We start from the raw sequence: 21,149 nt of genomic DNA on the forward strand, positions 1-21,149 counted from the left end.
AGTTTCCAGATCGCAGCACAGAGCCCAAACCATCCTGCCCTTGGACTCTGGATCCCATTTCCTGACATGTAAAGCTGGTGGCCTTTGAGGATAATCATGTTAAAAGGCATGAATAATCCTTCAAGTGTTTGTGTAATTTGTCTAGGAATGTCAGTTTTATATGCTTATATTTAAATATCTATAAAATATTACACTACATCTGTGGTCGCCCCTCTGGCTATGACAATTGAATAGGCATTTGCACTATAAGGCTCCATACCTCATCCACAAGCACACATCTAAGTGGTTCAGGTGACGGGTGGTCTGGCAAACGTCACCCTTTGTGTCCCCAGGTGATGGACACTGCTCATGTGCCTCTGCAGAGAGTGGCAGGAGCTGGATCCCCTTCTCGGGACAGACTCCTTCCAGGAGAGACACAGACACAGGGGAACTCATCAGGGATTTACGGCATTTCACTCGGCATCAGTTTTGACATATTGGGTGCTGCCCTGTGACTGCCCTTTCTGCACAAATCATCATTCAAACACAACCATTTAGTGAAGCATGGTCATAAAGGGCTGTTATGGACAAGAAAGCTCACCATGAACTGTGGAGAGAGCAAGGAAGTTTATAATAAGCAGCAGGAAGAACCAAGAAGCTCAAGGCCTCTTCTGAAGAGCGGGAGGCCTGAGCGGACGAGATTGGCCATTGTAGGTGTGGGAGAGGGTCAGGGCATGTCAGGGAGAAGCAATGAGATGGCTGATGGCTTCAGTGAACCCTTCCAGCCATGTCTGAGCCCAGAAATGGAAAGCAGTTGATGTCTGCAGGTGGAGGAGGAACAGGAGGAAGATTTTCCTGGGAATATGGAAGGAAGAAAGGCCTCTCTTGGGCTAATCACGTATGGCAGTGACATTTCTGTATTATGGGCATGGCTGTGCCTGGGAGATGGGGAACGGCTGCTGCTGGGGTGGCTGTGCTCAGTCATGGCCCATGAGCTGACCCTGCTCTGCTCCTCTCTTACACTGCCCACACTTGGATGGTCCTCAGGAATCATCCATGAGCCTGGTGGATCCGTGAACCTCCTGGAGTGATGGCTATGGATCCAAATAGGGGATTCAAGCAAGTGTGGAACTGGGACATTGAGGTGACTGGTGACCATTGCCAGGTGTATCAAAGAAGCTGGATGAGTTGTGAGGAGCTCACAGGCATTTCCAACTCCTCAGAAATACAGAGCCTTGCAGTTAAAGCAACAGCACATGACATAAACACCACCCCCAAAACACAAAACACTCACCCTGACCACAGGAAAAGCCTTGAAAAACATTGGAGAAAAATCTACCGGGTCCCAGGGGTCAGGGCTCAGCCATTCTGGTAATGAACAAGCATCAAGGGCTGACATGGCATCAGAGTCACCTCCACATGGCCCTCACCACCTGGAACCAGGGTCTCCAAGTCTTTCCTTCACCAGCCTCCAGGGACAGGGACCTGCACTGGTTGTTTCCTTCACAGCTGTGTCAGTGATGTCCCTTCATGGGGTCCAAACACCCTCAGAAACTTGGGGTTTGCTTCTGCCTTTCACTTCATTAGAGGTTTGTTCATTCTCTCAGTAGCTGCAGTTCAGGATCATGGCAGCAGAGGGCACATTAACATCGAAAATGCTCTTACAAGCCAAGGCTCTGTGCATCATTATCCTAAAGGCTTCAAGTCTGGTGTGGATGATTAGGGAGATTTCAGGAATAGCCAAACAGAGAGCATTTCCACAATAAATAGCAATAAAGCCAAATTTCTTCTATTTCCTTCCCTGTTCACCCTTTCCTCCCTTTACAGAATAGGTAGTATCAGCAGCCTCCAGTTCATATTGATGTGTTGCATCTCCTGATAAAGACTGAATATGTCAGAAAAGTGGGTACCTAAGTCACCATGTGAATCAGGAGATACTCCAGGACACCTTAAGAGGAGTCAGACACCTCTGGACCAAGAGGTGGGTGTTCCTGGCAATCTCAGGTGCCACAGCACAGTGATACTTGTGTTCAGGAGCTGGTCAAGTGACCCATTTCCTGTTCTGTAACGGTGTCTGAGTTTGCTCAGGTCACCCCTGACTTGAGCCCCATCCACTGCTGGGTGTTCTCCAGACTCCTGCCTTCAGGAACAAAGTCCCAGGAGACCTTGCTGGTGAAGATGGAGGCAAAGCAGCCGTGAAGAACCTCAGTCCCATCTGATTCTACTCTTACAAAGTTCAGCAGCTGGCCCATGTTCACCCTGTCTATTCTCTTACTGCAAGTGAAGCTCTGTCAGGTCATCTTGCTGCCCTTCCCGTGCAGGTATCAAGTCCAGGGCAGCTTTGTCACCATCCCCACATCCATGGACAAGGTTTCTAAATTCCTCCTTTGCAGCTTCCCCTGCTCCCACCTCCTGTGTGCTGCCTCTGTGCCCTCCAGCTCCATCAGTTCAGAGGAGCAGCCTCACAAGATAAATGCTTCTGTTCATGGGTACTTGGAGAGATCATTCTTCTGCTTGGAGCAGCCTGACCTGTAAGGATGATCAGATTTCCTGAGCTCCTTCACCCTTCAGATCTACTTCCATGTCACCACTTTGCCCACCATCCCCCAGTATGTCCAAGTCTTCTCCTCTGGATTCCACCAGCCTGTGCTCTGCTGCTGGCCTTCCTCCCTCCCCTCTGGTGCCTGGGACCCCTCTGTGTCCTGCTCATGACAGCCAAGGTGGACACTGATGTTCACATCCCTCACCAGGGTTTCCTTGTTTCCCATTTCCAGATCCAGGTGAACATCACCCTTGTTGGCCCATCAGGCAGACATGTTGAGCAGTTGGCCCAAGATCCCCTGGACTGTTGGCAGCTGCAGCTTTGCCTGGCCAGTGAATGTCAGAGCAATTACAGTTCCCCAGAGGAACCTGCTCATTGACTGGTGACTTCCTCAGGTTGCTGACAGAAGATCTTTTCCATTTCTTCTCCATGATCAAGTAGTTTGTGACAGCCAACACACTGTTACCCTGTACTGGGTTTATATGGAAAAGTCTTGGAACTGGGGGTGAGTGTGGGTGTGCTACAGTTGTCACCTCTCTGAGAAGACAACAGGAGTTTGACTGATGTCAGACAGAGCTGATTTCAGCTTCTCCAAGATGGACCCGCTCCTTGCCAAATCTGAGCCACTCAGTGATGCCGGCAGCACCTCTGGGATATTGTATTTGAGAAAGGGTAGAAAACACTGCACAACAGCAGGTGGGAGAGAGGAGGGAGGAGATGTGAGAGAAAAGCTCTGCAGACACCAAGGTCATACCCCACAGGACCCAAGCAGGTCCCTCAGCAGCCAAATCCTGCTCTCCTGAAATCCTGCTCTTGGCCTTGTTCTCATCTCCCAGGAGCCTCAGCTCCACTTTCCCATCCCTGACTGTTCCATTCTGACCAACTCTTTCTGGTTTGTAAGTGTGAACTCCCAGAGGGCACCTCACCCCACTGACTCCTCAGTCACCCGTGTCAGGAAGATGTTGTCAATGAGCTCCAAACCCCTCCTTGTCCCCAGCCAGGAACCTGGGAGGTGTGGGACCATAGTCCTGCCCTTGGCCTTGCACAGCCCCACATCACACTGTCCCAGGAAGGGCCCTGGGCAACGCGGGAGGGACAGGATCTGACTTCCTAGGGCTGGGGGTCAGGGCTTAGTCCTTTGGTTAATGAAACACATCCAGGTTTCCTCAGCATCAGAGAGACCTTTACTTTGCTTTCCCTGACCTGTCATCTCTACCTCCAGTTTCCTTCTCTAAACAAACATGAATATTGTTTCTCAGCAGGTTCCCTCAGTGTGAGCCATTAACTTTATAAGAAACTTTGGAGTTTGAATCTGACTTCTTGAGAAGTTTCATCACCTTCCTCCAGGGTCTGAGGTCCATGGACTCAGCAGCAAACCCACCAGAGGGGTCATTAAAGCGCCTTGGGCTGCTCCTGAGCTGCTGAGCTGGGCTGGGCTCCTGGGACACAGGGAGCTCATGGCAGCGGCAGCGCTGCAGAGAGACAGCTCTGCCCAGGAGCAGCTCCTCTGCACACGCAGCAGGGCTGAGGGCTCTGCCTGGGGATCTCAGGAGACCAGCAAGGCAGAGAGAGATTAAAGGTGGTCAGGACTGGGAGGATGACTGAGAGCTCACTGGAGGAGAAACCTTTGCAGCCCTTGTCATGGTAAGTCTCTGGTGCAGGGCAGTGCAGCTGTAGCTCCTGGAGGCATCTCCTAAAACTGGCACAGGCACAGCTGGTGGGATCTGTAAGGATGGGGCTCTTGTCAGGCCATGTTGAACAGCTGTGAAGCCGGGTGAGCACCCAGGGGTGCCCAGGGCTGTCCTGCAGAGCAGGGTCCCTGCACCCCAGGGCTGTGCCGGGCAGGGACTCTGCCGCCTGCCAGGGTCAGCGCTCAGCCTGCCCGGGAGATCCCATGGCAGCAGCTGTGGGGGGAAGGAGCGACCCCCGGCAGGGCAGGCAGGGAGCTTGTGGGTTGAAGGGGACTGTGTGGGTCAGGGCTGCTCAGAGCTCCAGATCCCCCGACAGACATGGCAGAGGGGCCTTCTGAACAACGACATCAAGAAAGGCACAGCTGCCAGGGAAGGAGTCTGTACTTTCAGTTTTCCACTCTTGCTCGTCTGAGTGTGCAGTGGGAGATGGGGATTTATTTCTCTGCTTTGGAGAAGACACTGAGACCCCAGTTCTCGTTAGGACTTGTCTGAGCTGCTCCTGAGCCCCTGCACACACAGAGCTGCCCCTGGGCAGTGCCAGGAGGTGTGAGCAGGACAGAGCTGAGCACACAGCGGGTGGGACGGGGTCTGTGACACTGACAGGGAGCAGACCAGGGACAGACACACAGCTGCAGGCAGCACAGACATGGGCAGGGAGTGGGAGCTCGGGAGGGGATTCAGGCCCCCCTGCCATCCCCCACAGTTCAGACACATGTCCCAGTGCAATCCCTGGTCTCCTCTCCTCCCCAGCAGACCCTCTGCCCCAAAGCCATGGGGTCCAGGTCACGAGTCTCCACCTCAGCAGCTGGACCTCCAGGTGAAGGGTTCCTGCAATGTGGTACACAAAAAAGGTGCTAAAAGTACTTGCTCTACAGTGTCATTATGTGAGTGCAGCAGCACAGCTGGGTCAGGAGAAGGTCCACAGCATGCCCATCTGCCTTTCTGTCCTTGCTTTATTTTCTGGTAGCACTGCAGTGTCCCTCCCTGTTTCTCCACTTGTCCTGGGTGCTCTTGCTCTCTGGGATGGGAGTGTGGGTCAGTTTTTGTTCTGACACCAACACAGGGGGTCTTGACCCAGAGGTGTGTTCATGGTATCTAGATGCCCAAGCTGCATTTTAAGCTGTAATGAACTGTTATTCAAACTTAGTAGAAAGAAGGAATGAGCGGAAACATCCCTCCATGAGGGAGAGGGTTTTCCATGAGAATCAGCCTGTTTATTTTCCCCAGAGAAGTCACCCCTAACATGTAACTGTCTTTCCTCCTTGCACAGGTCCTCATGCCCACAGGCAGCCAATGTCCAAGAGCAGCTCCATCACCCATTTCCTCCTACTGCCGTTCACAGACACACGGGAGCTGCAGCTCTTGCACTTCTGGCTCTTCCTGGGCATCTACCTGGCTGCCCTCCTGGGCAACGGCCTCATCATCACCACCATAGCCTGGGACCAGCACCTGCACACCCCCATGTACTTCTTCCTGCTCAACCTCGCCCTCCTCGACCTGGGCACCATCTCCACCATTCTCCCCAAGTCCATGGCAAATTCCCTCTGGGACACCAGGGCCATTTCCTACACAGGATGTGTTGCGCAGCTATTTTTGTTTTTCTTTTCCATTTCAACCGAGTATTTTCTTCTCACCATCATGTCATACGACTGCTACATTGCCATCTGCAAACCCCTGCACTACGGGACCCTCCTGGGCAGCAGAGCTTGTGTCCACATGGCAGCAGCTGCCTGGGCCACTGGGTTTCTCAATGCTCTGCTGCACACGGCCAATACATTTTCACTGCCCCTGTGCAAGGGCAATGCCCTGGGCCAGTTCTTCTGTGAAATCCCCCAGATCCTCAAGCTCTCCCGCTCACACTCCTACCTCAGGGAACTTGCCTTATGGTGGTTGGTGTCTGTTTAGCATTTGGGTGTTTTGTGTTCATTGTGGTGTCCTATGTGCAGATCTTGAGGGCCGTGCTGAGGATCCCCTCTGAGCAGGGACGGCACAAAGCCTTTTCCACCTGCCTCCCTCACCTGGCCATGGTCTCCCTGTTCCTCAGCACTGGCATGTTTCCCTACCTGAAGCCCCCCTCTATATCCTCCCCATCCCTGGATCTGGTGGTGTCTGTTCTGTACTCGTTGGTTCCTCCAGCAGTGAACCCCCTCATCTACAGCATGAGGAACCAGGAGCTGAAAGTGGCACTGAAGAAGCCTATTCAATCATTTTTCTGTCAGCAGCAATAAGTTACCCACATCTCTTCAGAAGTGATTTCCAGTTCATCTCAGGAACCTCCTGTGCATTGAGCATTTCATCTGTGATAACCATGTTTGTCAAGGAATTTCTTCCCCCACGGCACTTCTCCAGAGCAGTGACTCAGAGGCCTGTCTACCTGTTTCTGGGGCCCTGGTACAGCTGGTGTCCTCTGTCACATCTCTGCAATACAGGTGTGGACCCATTTTGAAATCACTGTATTTATGAAATTGGGGCCATCTTTTTGAAACACCCCACAAAAGGGGATTTCCTCAGTCTCAGTATTTGGAGCTTGGGCTCTTCTTCTAAAGCTGTGGTCAGCCTGAATAAATTTCCCCCACAAGGCCATGCTGCTGTACTTGTGTTTTTCATGGCTCAGGGGAGGACATGGGGCACCATGTTACGTCATGGTGCTGGTTTGAGTGTCCATCTGTGGGTGCCCAGTGTTCCTGGAGATGGTGAAGGACCTTCAGTGATCTGCCTTGGACTGTCTCGCTGTGGTTTCCAGGCACCACAGCCTGCTCCCTGTGCTCTGTGCTTCAGCAGGAGAATGAATGACCCACAGAACCCTATTTCTGCATTCCCCAGCTCAGGGCAGGCTGCTCTGTCACTGCGGTAGCAGGAGCAGCATGAAGAGCTCCTGGCCAGGAGTCGTGTGCTGGTGAGAGGGGCTGATACAGGAGGGCTGCCAGCAACGGGTGTAAAGGATCTCTGGAAACAAGAGCAGGGGACAAAGGGGGGCTGGCCTTGCTTCCATCATGCCATGGCTGGCCCCAGCCCTTAGACTGATAGGCTGATCCTCCTCTCTGTCCCACTCCCATCCATCCATCCATCCATCCATCCATCCATCCATCCATCCATATCAGTACTCCATCTGGGAGAGCTGCCTCACCATGTTTCTCATCCCAATGAGATCATAGAATAATTTAGGTTGAAGGAGACCCTCAAGATCACTGTGTCCAACCATTAACTCAACTCTGGCACTAAACCGTATTCCTAAGAACCTCATCTATATGTAGTTTAAAGACCTCCAGGGGTGGTGACTCAGCCACTCCTTGGGCAGCCTGTTCTGATGCCTCACAAACTCTTCTAAGAAGAAGTTTTTCCTAATATCCAAACTGAACCTTCCCAAGTGCCACTTCAGGCTGTTTCCTCTCCTTCTCCTATTGCCATATGGGAGAACAGACCAACACCCTCCATGTTCCAACCTTCTTTCACGTAGCTGTAGACAGCAATACGGTCTCCCCTCAGCCTCCTGTTCTCCAGGCTAAACAGCCCCAGTTACCTCCACTGCTCCCCATCTGACTTGTTCTCCAGACCCCTCACCAGCTTTGTTGCCCTTCTCTGAACTCACTCCAGCACCTCAAGGTCTTTCTTGTAGTGAGGGGCCCAAAACTGAACACAGGATTTGAGGTGCATCCTCACCAGTGCCAAGAACAGAGGGATGATCACTTGCCTGGTCCTGCTGGCCACACTATTCCTGATGCATGCTGGGATGCTGGTGGCCTTCTCGGCCACCTGGGCACATGCTGGCTTATGTTCAGTCACTGTCCACCAACACCCCCAGGGCCTTTTCCATTGGGCAGATTTCCAGCCGCTCTTCCCTGACCCCGTAGTGCTGCCTGGGGTTGTTGTGACCCAAGTGCAGGACCCAGAACTTGGCATGAAATTGAACAAGTCCAAGAGTTGGATTGTTCACCTGGGATAGAGTAACACTGAGTGCAAGTGTAGATTGGGAGAGAGCGGCTGGAGAGCAGCCCTGCAGAAAGGGATCTGGTGTGATGGTTGGCCACAGGGTCAATAGGAGGCAACACTGTCCCCCAACAGTCAAGACAGTAACCCCCACCCTGGGGTGCATCAAACACAGCATGGTCATGTGGTCAAAAGAGGTGACTATGCTGCTGTGTTCAACATTAGTGCGGCCTCACCTTGAGTTCTGCGTGCAGTTCTGGGCACCACATACTATTACAACTAGGATGTAAAGGTCCTTGAATGCATCTACATCCCTAAGCCCATTGGAGGCCCTTAGGAAGAGTTCCTCTCTCCAAATATCCAGCCCAGCTTGCTGCTGCATGAACAACCAGGAGAAACTGCCCCTGGACCCTCATTCCAGACCCCAGCTCCTCCACCCCATACAGGCAGTGCTCTCCCCCTTGGCACTGAGGTGGTTCCAGGGACCCAAGAGACACCTGTGGGAGGAGATGTTGGGTGGGGATATGGTGTCCTTCCGTGATCCTCATGATGCCTCCTGCTGGGCTTTGTGCCACTGGTCACAACCCTCTGAGCCTGGATGTTCAGCCAGTTCTCAGTGGTGCTAAACAGGAACATGCCCATGAGCACATTGGGCTGCACTGGGAGGAGCATGGCCACCCAGACAAGGGCAGTTATTGCCCATCGTGACTCAGCACTGGTGTGGTCACACTGGAGCCATGTGTCCCAGTGTGAGGTTCCCCATTCTGGAGGAACGGGAGGAGCTGTCGTGTGGCCAGAGAAAGTCTGGGTCATGTGTGGAGATGTTGAGGGACCCAAACTTCTTTAGCCTGGTTAAGGGGACCTGAGGAAACATGCTGGTTTTACTGAAATTGAGTTAATTTTCTTCATGCATTTTGAACCTCTCTCCTTCACAACTAGTACAGTCTTTTGTTTAGATTTACTATGAGAATAATGAGATAACACTGTTTCTTGCCTGGGATAGAGTTCATTTTGTCTTTCAGCAGCTTTACAGTGTTTGCCACTTGGTATGAAAGGAATGTCAGAACTCACTGATATCTTGGCTGTTGTCAGGGAAACCAAGGACTTCTTTGGCCATCCAGCTGTGGATGCAGATTGGCAGGAGGGGACACAGACAGGACAGCACCTGGATTGACATGCAGGCTGATCAATGAAATATTCCCTATGATTAGCGCCATGCTCAGTCTAAAGCTGGAGCGGCTTTTAGGGCTTGTTACATCCGTTACTTTGGGTTTTGCAGCTGGTTTGGTCAGTTCCATTCAGAAGTTTCGTTCTGTCAGGAGTTCGACGTCAGTTCGGCCTTTTGCCGTTCTGCCATTTTGCCGTTGGCCTTTGGGCCTTTCTGCCTGTTGCCCTTTTGCTCTCTCTTGCTGGGATGGGCTGTTCAGGACCAAGGTGCTCCCTTCTGCAGGACTGGCTGCTCTGTGTGACTGGAGTTACATGAGGGATTGCACTGAGTGTATTCTCTTAATTTCATTTATCTATTTCTATTAATTTACCTGGACTATTGTCAGTGAAACCAAGGACTTCTCTGGAGTGCAGCTGCAGGTGCAAATTGGCAGGAGGGGACACAGACAGGACAGCACCTTGATTGACATCCAGGTCAATCAACGAGCTATTCTCTACCATTAGCGTCATGCTCGGTATAAAGCTGGAGATGCCTTTTCCAGCCCCTTAGTTTTGGTTTTCCGGCTGCTTTGCTTAGCTCTGTTCGGAAGTTCCATTCTATTGGGAGTTCAGTGTTAGTTCAGTTTTATGATGTTTTGCTGTTTTTCAGTTGGCCCTTGGGCCTCTCTGCCTTTTGCACTTGTACTTTCTCTTGCTGGGATCAGCTGTTCAGGACCAGGGTGCTCTCTTCTTTTGGGCTGCCTGTTCAGCACAACTGCAGTTCTGTGGGGGATTGCACTGAGTGTCATATATCTTACTTTATGTAAAAAGAAATAGTAAAAGTATATTAGTAGGGTGTCACTTTTATTATTTTTATTGTCTTATTATATTTTTTCTAAACCCACAAGTTTCTCCCTTCCCATTCAGTTCTCTCCCTTATCCCACTTGGGGACTGGGAGCAGGATGTGAGCAGCTCTCATGGACTTAGTTGGTGGCTGTGGTAAAACGATGACAAGAAAGGGCAGTAGTAGCTTCAGAAATCCTGAAAATCACTTTCCAAGATGATGGGAGCAGGGAAACAGCATGAGGAATGAAAACCATCAGAAACTGCAGATCTGGAGGTCCAGAGTAGACCTCAGGATCAAGAAATGTCATTCTGAGCGCAGTGCTGTGGTCGTTCAGAGGACTCTGGATCAGCCATGACTTTGTGTTTCCAGGAACAGCTGGTGAGGATGGAGAGACAGCAGCACAGGTGGGGACACACTGGGGTGAGAACAAGGTGGGGAAGCGCATGGGGTGTCTGCAGCCTGTGGGGAAACAGCCACAGGCCTGGGACAGTGCAGGATGGACCATGGTGGACATGGCCAGGGGCGCTGGCAAGGCTGGATGTCCCTGAAAGAGCCAAGGTCTTTGTCCCCTTGGCTATGGCTGATGTCACTGCCAAAGAGGCCTAAGAGGAAACACATGGTTGTCATGGCCATGGCACCCATTGCCTCCTTGCACCCCAGGGAGTGTCACACCATTGTCCTGCACTGGGCATCGCACTCCCCACAGCCCCAGGAAGAGCCCTGAGCCACACGTGAGGGACAGGATCTCCCTTCCCAGGGGCAGGGGCTCAAGGCTTGGCCATTGTCCTTCATCAGACAAACCAAGGGCTTTCTCAGCATCAGAGCTGCTGCACTTTGCCTTTGCCTGATGCAATCACAGCCTCCAATTATCTGCTCTAACGAGTCCCTGGGGAGGCTTTGTCAGTAACAGCCCTCAGTGGGGCCATTAATGCTTCAAGGTACTTTGGAGTTTGTTCTGACTTGGACTTCTTGAGCAGATTCTTCAGTCTGTCCTTGGTATCTGGGGTTCATGGACTCAGCACCAAATATGCCATGGGGCTCATTAAAACACAGAGAGCCCTAATGAGCGATGTTTCTTTCTGTAATTTCATTCACATCTTCCAGACTTGTACAACTAACTAGAGAGGTTTCAATGGGACACTTGCTGATGAAGATTTCAAAGAAGATTTCATAAAGGAGGGTTTTTCTTTCCAGGGTGTTTTCTGCCATTTTCCAGTGTATAGAAGAAGTGACAGCAGCATTCTACACTGGACATTGATCCAGAGGGTCTCCTGAAGACATCTGGACAGGCAGGAGAACAGTCCCTTGAGGATGGACACTGTATGGACAACCTGGCTCCTCACCCCCACCCCCAGTCTGCCAGTTCCCTCATTGGCCACCAGAGAGTGCATCACTTTTCCTACATCAGACTTCTCCACTGAGCTCTGCAGGAGATGCTGCAGCTCCTGTGCACCAGCTCCACCTGCTCTCCCGTGTAACCACTGCACAGTTTAATAAACAGCAAAACACTTTCCTCAGCTGTGTGTGTAAGCTGGATCTAATGAGGTCCAGCATCCACAAGGGACACCCACACAAGAACTGCTTTAGACAGAGAGATAGGAGAGGATAGAAATAAACACAATGAACGTGTTGACTGCCATGTCAATTAGAGCTCTGAAGAATGGGGCAAGTTTGTAACTCCCTGAAGCTCAAAGCAGAAACCAGACAGTTGAGAGGCCACTGAATGACCAAAGAGCAAGTGGAGGAGAAACCTGAGAGCACTGGGAAGCGCAAACGTCCAGACAGTGCTGGAAAGTTGTCCTTGGACAGGGACATTTAATCAGGAGAGGTAGGAACTCCTGAATGACCAGGGAGATGAAATCATAGAGTGTTGGCAACAGAAGTACAGGGGAAGACCAATATTTCTTCTCCTACCCTCAGTACATCAGTCATCAGCTGTCTCACCATAAACAGCCAGGGCCATTTTAGGGGCCCAGTGTACCTGGGGTGCTGGCCTGGGATTGGCATCTATCACACAGGACCTGGGGAGACCAGAGCACCTTGCAGTGCAGGTGCAGCCTGGGCAGGGGTTCCCGGGGCATGTACAGTGGCACCAGGTGTTTGTGTCCCTAGACCAGAAGACATTTGTGTCCTAAATCCATGCCCAGTTCTAGAAAACACCTTTTCAAAGAAAAGACACCACATCAAAGAAACAAAAAAAGTATGTTGACACCTTCCTCTGCTTTGGATCTTTGTCTCAGTTCCTCTTATTTTAATTTTCATTGACATTAACTGACATCTGATGGGCCTGCAGGCATGAAGCCAAGATCAATTTGTGTCTTGCACAGCGCCCCATGCCCTCTGAACCTTCCCTGCCCAGGACTCCTCACACTTTGCCCAGAGTGTCACACTGAGGTGTTGGCTGGTTCCCTGGCTAAGATGTTGGTTTAGATGGTCACCTACAGCACAGGTGGATCTTGCCTCATCATCGCCTGCTCTGCTCCAGTCTGAAACAGAGCCCAACATCACAATGGGATCATGAGAGAACTGAGGTTGAAGGGGCCTCAGGAGTCTGCAGTCCAGCCTGTCACCAACTGGGTCACACCAAGGTGTCCAAGCCTTGATTCAATCAGAGCTTTAGCAGGACTAGAGAAGTGATCATCCCTTTGTACTGGGCACTGGTGAGGCTGCACCTTGAATCCTGGGGTCAGTTTTAGGCCCCTCATGGCAAGGAAGACATTGAGGTGCTGGAGAGAGTTCAGAGGAGGGTGACAAGGCTTGTGAAGGGTCTGGAGCACCAGTCTCAGGAGGAGCGGTTGAGGGAGCTGGGGCTGTTCAGCCTTGAGAACAGGAAGCTGAGGGGAGACCTTGTCACTGTCTACAACTACCTGAAAAGAGGTTTTATCATGGTGGGTGTTGGTCTCTTCTCCCATGTAGCAAGTGATAGGACAAGAGGAAATGGCCTCAGGTTGCACACGGGGAGGTTTAGATTGGATATGAGGAAAAAATTCTTCAGGGAAAGGGTTTTGAAGCAATGGAGCAGACTGCCCAGTGAGGTTGTGGAGTCCCCATCACTGAAGGTGTTTAAAACACAGATAGATGGGGTCTTAGGTACATGGTTTAGTGTCAGAATTAGGTTATGGTTGGACTCGATGATCTTAACGGATGATCTGAGAGGATTTCATTTCCAGTGACCTCTCAGCATCCTCCTGGCCCAGACTGCGTTCCCCTCTCTGTGCCTGGCTCCTGTGCCCTCGGTGCTGCAGGCAGAGCCCTCAGCCCTGCTGCGTGTGCAGAGGAGCTGCTCCTGGGCAGAGCTGTCTCTCTGCAGCGCTGCCACTGCCATGAGCTCCCTGTGTCCCAGGAGTCCAGCCCAGCTCAGCAGCACAGGAGCAGCCCATGATGTCCCTTTCTCTGTCCCCTCTGGGCTCCTCCAGGTGTCTCTGGGGCTCCAGTGGCACAACTTTGAAGTTGAAGTAATCAGTGATGTTGATTCTCTCTCCTCTTCAGAGACACTGTATTGTATTTTTCATTAAAAAAAATAAATTGGTATGACAATCATCTTTCTTGTCCCATCATTAGACAGGACACCAGGAATGTTACAGCAAAGGATCTAATTTCTCCAGGCTAGGGGAGGAATATCTTCAGTTGAATGAACTTACGCATTTTATTCTGGTTTTACACTCCCAGGTCTAGAGAGACATTCATCAGTCTTTGGCCATGTCATGTCTGTGCTCTCATTCAAAGCCTTTGCACACATGGGCTCTTGGACACTTGGTACCAGGTTTCTTGTGGCAGGTCAGAGCTGGGCTGGTGCCACAGCTGGGGTGGCTCAGCCCAGATGTGAGGCAATGTCCTCAGCCAGGGACCTGACTGGGGGAGCTGGAGCTGTCAGTGCTGCAGACAGAGCTGTGACACGGATGGAATGAACTGCCAGGCAGGGTGGCAGGAGTGAGTTCATCTGGTCTGCAAGGACAGCAGCCTCCAAGCACAGCAACAGTCCAGGTCAAAACTCAGTCCAGACCTGTAAGGCAATTCAAGGCCCCATAATGAGCTGTTACTACTGCAGGAACAGTTAAAGGAGAAACAAAGACACTGTGTGGCCACCGATGAATATAATAAGAGGTGAGAATCCCTGTGTCCTCTTGTCCTCCCTCTTCACCAACATTGTGTCCCAGGCCTCTGTGACTGGAGTCAGAACACCCAGCAGTGGATGTGGATCAAGTCAGGGGTCACTGGAACTAACACAATCATTTCTGGTCTATGGGACAGCAGGGGCAGCATCCCAGGAGCTGGGACAGCAGGACCATGTCACAGTGAGGCCACTCTCCACCATCTGTGAAAGCTCATGGAGACTGGGGGGACTCCCTGACCACTGGCAGCTCTCACACAGTGTGTGCACTTTTCAAAATGGCCAATGGGTGAGCAGGGGAACTAAGGGCTGTGCCCCAGAGCATGTCCACTGGGACCCCATTTCTGGGTGTCTGGAAGAGAAGGTGACGGGGTTTACCCAGGGCAGGTTGTGCCTGTCCATCCTCTTTGCTTTCTGTGACAAAAGGACAGGGTTGTGGACATGGGGAGAACATTGATAGTCTGTTACCTGGAAGTTAGCAAGGCATTCAGCATCATCCCCCACAATATTCTTGTGCCCAAGGCAATATATTCTGGTCTGTGTCAGTGTGTAAGCAGATGGGTGAAAAGCAATCTGGATGGTTGGGCTTGGAAAGGTGCTGTAGAAAGGGAGAAACTTTCCAGTCATGAGGACAGTCCAGCACTGGAAGCTGTTTCCCAGGACTGTGCACCCACTCTGTCCCAGAATATGTCCAAAATATGTTTGGATAAAGGCCTGAGTAATCTGGTCTGACCCAGCTCTGAGCAGGAGGTTGGTCAAGACTCCTCCTGAGGTTCCATTCAGCTTGAATGACACTGTCCTTTCATCTCCTTCATGTTTTCAATTTAGGGAGAGCTCTCAGGTTCTCCCTGACCACAGGAATAATTCACATGAAGTGCAGGGCTGCTTTACAAGTGCCCCCAAACAGCCCTGACTACAACTTTTGCATCTCTTTTCATTTGCCCCAACCCAGGGTCTTTTTTGCTGTCCTGCTGTGGAAAGAACTGCCCACCTTGCTAACCCTTTCATAGCAGGTTGTTCAAGAGGTGTCAGCATCCATGTACAGAGTCTGCACATCAGCCAGACGTCAAAGCCACCTTTACGCAAATGGAGACAAGACACTTGACCAGCTCCTTGACCCCAGACATGTCTGCTGAGATTACAGTGAACACCTAAACTTGAAGAGCAGGACGTATGAGTCCTTGTTGGGTATCCTGGCTCAAATCCTGACCCTTATGGTGCTTCATGTTGTGAAGAGAATCAAAACCAACTTTTTGACGGGGTTAGTTTATTTTACATGTGTCACACAGGGCAGATGAAGAGAGCTCGAAACTCCAGTCTCTGCTGCACTATAAGGCTTGATACCCCATCCACAGGTACATATCTAAGTGGTTCAGATAAAGGATGGTCTTGCAAAAGTCACCCTTTGTGTCCCCAGGTGCACGGACACTGCTCATGTGCCTCTGCAGAGAGGGGCAGGAGCTGGATCCCCTTCTCAGGAGAAACTCCTTACTGGAAAGACAGAGCTACGGGGCTGGCTCCACAAAGTTTTATTGCATTTCGCTCAGTATCAGATTTTTATATATTGGATGCTTTTCTGTGGTAACACCTTTACAGATTATCACAGAAAAACAACAGTTTCATAAAAGATGGTTACAAAGGGCCCGTCATGAACAGGAAATCTCACCATGAGCTCTGGGGGGAGTGAGGAAGATTATAACAAGCACCAGGAAGAACCAAGAAGCTCAAGGCCTCTTCTGAAGAGTGAGAGGCCCTGAGAAGCCATGATTGGCCATTGTAGGTGTGGGAGAGAAGGTAAGGGGATGTGGGGTAGAAAAGGGCTGATGACTTCAGCAAATGATGATGGCTGATGACTTCAGCAAATCCTTACAAGCATGTCTGAGCTGGAAGTGGAATGTGGCTGATGTCTGCAGGTGAAGGAGGAATAGGAGGAAGATTTTGGAGGGTTATGGAAAGAAGGCAGACTTCTCTTGGACTAATGATGTATGGCAGTGCCATTTCCATGCTGTGGGCATGGCTGTGCCTGGGAGATGGGGAACGGCTGCTGCTGGGGTGGCTGTGCTCAGTCATGGCCCATGAGCTGACCCTGCTCTGCTCCTCTCTTACACTACCCACACTTGGATGGTCCTCAGGAATCATCCATGAACCTGGAGGAAGCACCAACCTCCTGGAATGTTGGCCCATTACGGAAGGACAAGAGTGGAAGGTTTGTGAGACACATGGGAGTGCAGGAAGAGAGTGGTCCATGCGTAGCAGTAAGTGTGTTAAAGAAGAAGACCTAAAGACCATGGTCTGGTCATGCTAATGTGCAATAGACTGATTTTTCTTTTTTATTTTAGGGCAGCAGAAGAAGGAACGTGTGCATTTCAGTGCTGGGACAAGGATTCAAATTGAGAATTCAAGCAAGTTTGGGACTGGGACAGCTCAGGTGATTGGTGACCATTGCCAGGTGTATGAAAGAAGCTGAATGGGTTTTGAGGACCTCACAGGCATTGCCAAATCCTCAGAAAACCAGAGCCTTGTGGTTAAAGCAACAGCACTTGGCACCAAACCCACCTCCAAAACAAATACCCTCCCAGTGACCACAGGCAGAGCCTGAGAAATATAAGAAAGAAATGGTCTCCTTGGTCGGGTCCTGGGGTCAGGGCTCAGCCGTCGTGATGATAAACAGACATGAAGGGCTGACATGGCATCAGAGCCACCTCCACATCACCTTCCACACCTGGAACCAGGGTCTCCAAGTCTTTCCTTCACCAGCCTCCAGGGACAGGGACCTCGACTGGTTGTTTCCTTCACAGCTGTGTCAGTGATGGCCCTTCATGGGGTCCCAAACACCCTCAGAAACTTGGGGTTTGCTTCTGCCTTTCACTTCATGAGAGGTTTGTTCATTCTTTAAGCGTCTGCAGTTCATGATCATGGCAGCAGAGGGCTCATGAACATACAAAATGCTCTTACATGCTAATCCACTGTGCATCGTTTTCCTAAATGCTTCAAGTCTGGTGTGGATGATTAGGGAGATTTCAGGTATAGCCAAACAGAGAGCATTTCCATCATAAACAGCAAGAAAGCAGTATTTCTTCTGTTTCATTCCCTGCTCAACCTTCCCTCCCTTTCCAGAACAGGCGGTCTCAGCAGTCTCCAGTTCATATTGTTCTGGAGCGTCTCCTGATAAAGACTGAGTATGTCAGAAAAGTGGGTACCTAAATCACCATGTGAGTGAGGAGACAGGCCAGGACACCTCAAGAGGAGTCACACTCCTCTGCACCAAGAGGTGGGTGTTCCTGGGAAGCTCAGGTGCTGTGCACAGTGATACTTGTGTTCAGGGAGCTGGTCAAATGACCCATCTCCTGTTTTGCACAAACACCATCAACTGTTCTTTGGGGTTCCATGAAGACCTGTGGCACACACAAGGTCTTGAGGTCACTTCATGTTGGGAGAAACAACCCTTGGGAAATAACCTGATTGCAGCACTGGGTTGTGCTTCCTTGAACTGAGCTCCCTGTGTCCATTGCTCATGACGTGGGACATCTCAGATGAGTGCAGAGCAGGTGACACACCACAGGGCTGAGGTGTCTCCCGTCCCTTGGGAGTGGCAACAGGAGGCCAGAGGGACACTGTGACTCCTGCCTCTGTGTGTAATAGGGACAGACTCTGTCTCTGAGCATCCCTGGGTGCATAAGGAGTCCATGAGGCCAGCTCAGATGTGGACACCCGACAGAACCTGACATTTCTGTGTGTGACTCCAGGAACAAACATCACAGGCCCAGTGAGATTCATCTCAGCTGCCTTGACCAGGCTCTTTGCAAGTGCTCCTGTCTGCTACATCACCCTTGCCTGTGATTCCGGATTGTGCTCTCAAAAGTGCCATAGAAACCAGAATGGTTCCAGGGTCCTTAGAAACCGCAGACCTCAAACTCATCTTCAGGAACAGCAGGAATAGGAACTGGGAGAATAACAGGCTGGCTACCCTACCTCCCTCCCTGGGAAGGGGATGGGACACATCCTTCTGCAGCCATTTCCAGGAATGTGAAGGACAAGGAAGGGATTGCTGAACCCAAATGGACAGGGGAAAGAAAGGCATGTTGTGTACAGGGCGTTTGCAAGGCTCAGCCATGGTCTCCTTCTGGCCAGAGTGGTGCTGATGGGGCTCAAGAAGTGGATGCTGGGTGGGAAGTTGGCTGAACCATCAAGCTCAAATATCATCAGTGGTACAAAGTCCTCTGTGCAACCAGTTACTAGTGTCATGTCTCAGTGACCAGCACTTGGACCAGCACTATTGAACATCTTTGTTCTCCCCTTCTATGATTTAACAGAGTGCAATTTCAGTGCCTTTGAGGAAGATGCAAAGCTGGGAGGAGGCCTTGAGCAACCTCACCTGGTTCACCCTGCCCTGAGCAGGAGAGTGAGACAAGATGAGTGAGACAAGGGCTCTCCGCAAACCTGAGTTATTCTGTGATTTGCCTTGGAGAGATTTCTGGAGAGAGAATAGGCAGTTGTTAATGTAAATAGAGCAGTTCCAGTGAGGAGTGCTTTTCACTCACATTGTTAGTAGGAAATATATTTGACAAATTTGAAGAAGGAGAGGAAGTGGGATGGGTGTCTACAGCCTGTGGGAAAGAGGGGCAGGTGTAGGAGTGTGTTTCAGTCTTGGTCACGTCCTGGGTGCTAAGGAGGGGGATGGATGGGTGTGGTATTATGAGGTCAGTTGTGTCTCAGACACTCATATTCCAGTCAGAATCCTGTGGCTGTGAAGGGACAGTGAGGTCAGTTCTGTGTCTGGAGGTGACAGCCCAGCAGCAGGGACATGGCTGGGAAAGAACCTCATGTCTCTCAGAGAAGCTGAAAGGCCAGCAGCACTCATGAGATTTAGAAGATCATGGTGAGGTTAGTTCTCCCTGGTCAACTGGAAGACCAGAGGAAGCCTAACAGGTTGGGTTCCCTGCTTCACGGGCAGTTTCTGAGGTGGTGAAGCTTTCCCAAGTAGCGGGAAAAAGCATGAGAGAAAAAAAAAAAAAAAAAACCACCAAATGTAGATTGGGAAGTGGAGACTGGATATCAGGAGGAAGAAATGTCACTGGAAGGGCAGTGCTGTGGTGCAAGAGGTCACCCAGAGGGAGCTGGATCAGCCTGTGGTTTGTGTTCCAAAGAGCAGCCAGTGAGGGTGCAGACACAGCAGTGAAGGTGCAGAAATGCTGGGCTGAGAGCAGGTGGGGACAAGGAGGCCATGAGGCCCCTGTGCTGCAAGGACAAGGTGTCTCCTCACAGGCATCAGAGGTGCAGACAACAGCCACAGCCAAGGGGAGAAGGAGCTCATGTCTGGTGGGGCTTTCAGCCTCTTTCCATCCCGTGATCATCTCCACGACAGCCTGTCCTGTGCTGTGGCATCCCCTGCACCTCTGTCCCTGCAGGCTGGAGACATCCCCCCTGCTGCCCCACCTTGCTCCTGTCTGAGCATCTTCCTTCCTTTGCTGAGATCTCTCCATCCTCCCCAGCTGGTCCTTGAAGCACAAAGCCTTGGGCTGAAGCAGACTCCCTCTGCTGACCTGCTCCACCACAGCACTGCCCTTCCATCACATTCCTTTCTGCTCATGTCCAGCCTGGACCTCCCCAGCTGCACTTTGGGACATTATTTCTTTCTCAAGCTCTTTCCCACTATGCAGAAAATCTCCACCATCTCTGAAACCGCCCTTCAAGCACTCTCAGGCTACTCCTGCACTGCTGCAGCCTCCCCAGCGCTGCTGGGCCAAAGCAGCCCAGGTCCCTCAGCACCCCACACCATGTGCACAAGGTGCTGAACCTGCCTTGGCACAGCCCTGCACTCTCCAGTTCCTCCCTGCTGCTCCAAACTGGGAAGCTGCACACTGGCACACACCCGTGTGTGTGGGTCACACCAGTGCTGAACCGACTGGGATGAGAACTGCAGGTGTCTGGGTCCCCACGCTCCTCCTCAGGCAGCCCCGTGTGCAGCTGCCTTGTTCATGGTGAGCGTGCACCACGGGCTGGTGTGGGGACCTTGTAGTGCCCAGGCCCTTCTCCTCAGGGTCACTGCTCAGCGTGTCAGGTTCTGGTTTGTCCTGATGGATGGGGTTATTGTCCCCCCTGATACATCACTGCCCATTTCTCCTTCTACAAATTAAGAGTTTTCTGTTGGGTAAATCCCAGATTTTCTCAAGGTCTGGACTCTCCCTGGACTGAATCTCCATTCGCTCAGCTGTTAAAGTTTGCATGCAGATTGTTTATTCTGATGGGGCTGTATCTCCCAACATAACAGCATGAGGAGTTATAGGACACTATAAATACCATCTCCTGCAGAAACTGTGGGGACTTGTGCATCTGGTGCTCATAATGCCAGAGGTCTAGAGTCAAAGAGAGAGGTTCTGTTTATATGGCAGAGCAGCAGGAATGTGTGGAGCTCTGTCTGGGGTTGAGCAGTCAGCATGAGAGGGCAGAACAACATGGGCAGTGTTGTGGTCACTGGACATCAGGTACAGACTCACTGATGAGGAAAAGGAATGAGATGAGGCCTCCTTCAGACAAATGAAAGAAGCCTCATGTTTCCAGGGCAGTGTCCTCATGGCAGACCTGAGATATCCCAATATCTGCAAGGCACCAGCCATCCAGGAGGGTTTGGAGCTCATTGACAACATCTTCCTGACACGGGTGACTGAGGAGTCAGTGGGGTGAGGTGCCCTGTGGGACTTCACACTTACAAACCAGAAAGAGTTGGTCAGGATGGAACAGTGACAACTGTAGCACACCCACACTCACCCCCAGTTCCAAGACTTTGCCATGTAAGCCCAGGACAGGGTAACAGTGTGTTGGCTGTTACAAACTACTTGATCATGGAGAAGAAATGGAAAAGATCTTCTGTCAGTAACCTGAGGAAGTCACCAGTCAATGAGCAG

At 51.2% G+C, this 21,149-nt stretch overlaps 1 pseudogene across 1 annotated transcript; it reads left to right on the plus strand.

Moving 5' to 3' along the window:
- The first annotated feature begins 5,505 nt into the window (after window positions 1–5,505).
- Window positions 5,506–6,440, plus strand: LOC309448659 (olfactory receptor 14A16-like; annotated as a pseudogene). Its single transcript has one exon. The product of its transcript is annotated as an olfactory receptor 14A16-like (transcript).
- Window positions 6,441–21,149: the final 14,709 nt, after the last annotated feature.

Source organism: Streptopelia decaocto (assembly GCF_964273445.1).
Source record: "Streptopelia decaocto genome assembly, chromosome: 21".
NCBI lineage: Eukaryota > Metazoa > Chordata > Aves > Columbiformes > Columbidae > Streptopelia > Streptopelia decaocto.